Consider the following 4273-nt stretch of genomic DNA (forward strand, 5'->3'; position numbering starts at 1 on the left):
AAAGGGGATATGCGTATAGTTGGAAGCCACATATGCAATGCTAATCACCTTTTGGAGGTTATATGTCTTTCCTTAAATTACTTTATTCACTATGATCTTTTGGGTCTCTTATTAGTCTTCTATGTAGTATGAACAAATACAAAAGATTAATGATCAGCACGTAAGCGACATTGCCATACAAGAAGGTTATACTGACATTTAGTATTGTAAGATTTTCCCAAAAGTTTCACTGATTACGGATGATAAGGAACAGTTTATGTTCATTTTAAGGTTGCAATAACCAGTGTTGAAGAACATATACAGCTTAAAATCTGAGACAAGAGAAGAGAAATACTCAAGTTAATTATGAACAGTTAATTATTTGTTGTAATAGCAGAATGAATATTTTATGATTGACAGCAATATTTGGTTAGTTGATGGATGCCGCAAGAAATCATATATTAAGTTATCCTTCCAGGGCATGTTTGGTGCTACCAAGGAATTTCCTCTCTAAAGATACAGTACAGTGATGCGGGCTGTTCTTATATGTTATTCTTGCATAATGCACGAGTTGTGTTCATGTCTCTCAGCCAAGGTTAGCTCGCCTCCACGAGTAGGGATTTTAGGATCTGGATTACTAAACCACCATGATACAATTGCACTTATATTCATGTAGATTTATTACTATTGATGTCTATATCAACCTTACTATGAGCACATCCATTTGTGTTCTCTTAATGCCTATGTATCTTCATATTGAATTACTAAGGTCTGATATAAAACCTTGTATCTTACTCTCAAGTGGTGTCAGAAATTTTGTAGTCAACTATCTTCTATTGGTCAAACATGGTTACTTTGTTTCATGTCATACGATTTGTGGAACTATATATGATTCGCATAATATGACATAGGTTTGCACTTTCCAAGGAGTGCCATGGAAAGGATTTGCACATAAGCCCAACATATACTAATAAATGATATCATTATTTTCTATGGGTTTCCTATGTTAACTGCCATGCTACTTGGTTTTCAATACAAGGAGGAATTTCAAAGAAAGAACTTATGCAAACTTTTTGTCTTCTATATACCTTCTCATTGATACATGGACGAAAAAAAAGTCACTTCTTAATGATGTTGTGTGTAACATAAATTTCTAGACCGTGCAGGTGCACGGGTTGATGACTAGTAGTGTATAGTTGGTACTGGCCGTCTTGATCGGTCTTTTGTCCTTCAACCCACCATTTCTACATCTAGTTCAATGGTGTGAGAAGTGTTTCTGCATGCTATAGCGGCAATGCTCCCCTTTATAAGGGCTAGTCATGCGCATATCTTGGAAGATTGGTGATAAAATTAGATATCATGCAATTAATTCGAACTAACATCTAATAGAAAAGAAATCTAAACATTAAGGTGGTTCAGTTTATAGTCTTTGTCTTATAATCAATACAGAAAATATGTTTTCTTATAGTGTCCACCCATGCCTTACCTTGGCAGGACCACACATTTTAAGCCACATCCTGACTCAACTGTCAACAACAAAAATGATTTCCTGCATCCAACTTAGTAGGATTGTTCTATGAATTTCCATCTACCTGCTTTGTAGTTCAAGTATGCAAAAAGCAATACTAGTACTAAAAATTCCAGATCAGGAATGGAATGTGTCCAACAAAAATGCTTAAGTTTGTTCACAAGAAAGTAGGATCCTTCTTGCAAATTCTTGAGGACAAATTGTCCAATACACGCTAAACCAAAAAAAATGCGAAGATCTGCAACATCACGGCAGGCAGATGCATCTTTTGAACTACAAATGAAACATTAGGGTGCTTTTATTAATGGTATGTGAATCTAATAAATATAAAAGGAGGTAGAATCAAACATTTGTAGCCCATATAATATATGTTCATTAAAAATGGATGTTACTGCGTGAGGTTGCCCCCCTCCTGTTGGGTAACGCAGTAATTTCAAAAAATTTCCTATGCACACGCAAGATCATGGTGATGCATAGCAACGAGAGGGGAGAGTGTTGTCTATGTACCCACGCAGACCGACTGCGGAAGCGTTGACACAACATAGAGGAAGTAGTCGTACGTCTTCCCGATGCGACCGATCCAAGCACCGTTACTCCGGCACCTCCGAGTTCTTAGCACACGTACAGCTCGATGACGATCCCCGGGCTCCGATCCAGCAAAGCGTCGGGGAGGAGTTCCGTCAGCACGACGGCGTGGTAATGATCTTGATGTACTACCGACGCAGGGCTTTGCCTAAGCACTACAACGATATGATCGAGGTGGAATATAGTGGCAGGGGGCACCGCACACGGCTAAGGAACGACCACGTGGATCAACTTGTGTGTCTAGAGGTGCCCCCCTGCCCCTGTATATAAAGGATCCAAGGGAGGGGGTGCGGCCGGCCCTATGGTGGCGCGCAGGAGTCCTACTCCTACCGGGAGTAGGACTCCCCCCCCCCAAACCTTGTCCAACTAGGAGAGGTGGAGGGAGAATAGGAAAGGGGGGCCGCCGCCCCTCCCTCCTTGTCCAATTCGGACTAGGGGGAGAGGGGGCGCGCGGCCTGCCTTGGCAGCCCCTTGCTCTTCTCCACATTAGGCCCATGAGGCCCATTAACCCCCTGGGGGGTTCCAGTAACCCCCCGGTGCTCCGGTTTTATCCGATACTTCTCCGGAACCCTTCCAGTGTCCGAATATAGCCATCCAATATATCAATCTTTATGTCTCGACCATTTCAAGACTCCTCGTCATGTCCGTGATCACATCCGGGACTCCGAACTAACTTCGGTACATCAAAATGCATAAACTCATAATAACTGTCATCGTAACGTTAAGCATGCGGACCCTACGGTTCGAGAACAATGTAGACATGACTGAGACAGATCTCCGGTCAATAACCAATAGCGGGACCTGGATGCCCATATTGGCTCCTACATATTCTAGGAAGATCCTTATCGGTCAGACCGCATAACAACATACGTTGTTCCCTTTGTCATCGGTATGTTACTTGCCCGAGATTCGATCGTCGGTATCCAATACCTAGTTCAATCTCGTTACCGGCAAGTCTCTTTACTCGTTCTGTAATACATCATCCCGCAACTAACTCATTAGTTGCAATGCTTGCAAGGCTTATGTGATGTGCATTACCGAGAGGGCCCAGAGATACCTCTCCGACAATCGGAGTGACAAATCCTAATCTTGAAATATGCCAACCCAACATCTACCTTTGGAGACACCTATAGAGCTCCTTTATAATCACCCAGTTACGTTGTGACGTTTGGTAGCACACAAAGTGTTCCTCCGGTAAACGGGAGTTGCATAATCTCATAGTCATAGGAACATGTATAAGTCATGAAGAAAGCAATAGCAACATACTAAACGATCGGGTGCTAAGCTAATGGAATGGGTCATGTCAATCAGATCATTCAACTAATGATGTGACCTCGTTAATCAAATAACAACACTTTGTTCATGGTTAGGAAACATAACCATCTTTGATTAATGAGCTAGTCAAGTAGAGGCATACTAGTGACACTAAGTTTGTCTATGTATTCACACGTGTATTATGTTTCTGGTTAATACAATTCTAGCATGAATAATAAACATTTATCATGATATAAGGAAATAAATAATAACTTTATTATTGCCTCTAGGGCATATTTCCTTCAGTCTCCCACTTGCACTAGAGTCAATAATCTAGATTACACTGTAATGATTCTAACACCCATGGAGTCTTGGTGCTGATCATGTTTTGCTCGTGGAAGAGGCTTAGTCAACGGGTCTGCAACATTCAGATCCGTATGTATCTTGCAAATCTCTATGTCTCCCACCTGGACTAGATCCCAGATGGAATTGAAGCGTCTCTTGATGTGCTTGGTCCTCTTGTGAAATCTGGATTCCTTTGCCAAGGCAATTGCACCAGTATTGTCACAAAAGATTTTCATTGGACCCGATGCACTAGGTATGACACCTAGATCGGATATGAACTCCTTCATCCAGACTCCTTCATTCGCTGCTTCCGAAGCAGCTATGTACTCCGCTTCACATGTAGATCCCGCTACGACGCTTTGTTTAGAACTGCACCAACTGACAGCTCCACCGTTTAATGTAAACACGTATCCGGTTTGCGATTTAGAATCGTCCGGATCAGTGTCAAAGCTTGCATCAACGTAACCTTTTACGGTGAGCTCTTTGTCACCTCCATATACGAGAAACATATCCTTAGTCCTTTTCAGGTATTTCAGGATGTTCTTGACCGCTGTCCAGTGATCCACTCCTGAATTACTTTGG

This window comes from Triticum dicoccoides, chromosome 3A (assembly GCF_002162155.2).
Source record: "Triticum dicoccoides isolate Atlit2015 ecotype Zavitan chromosome 3A, WEW_v2.0, whole genome shotgun sequence".
Classification (NCBI taxonomy): Eukaryota; Viridiplantae; Streptophyta; class Magnoliopsida; order Poales; family Poaceae; genus Triticum; species Triticum dicoccoides.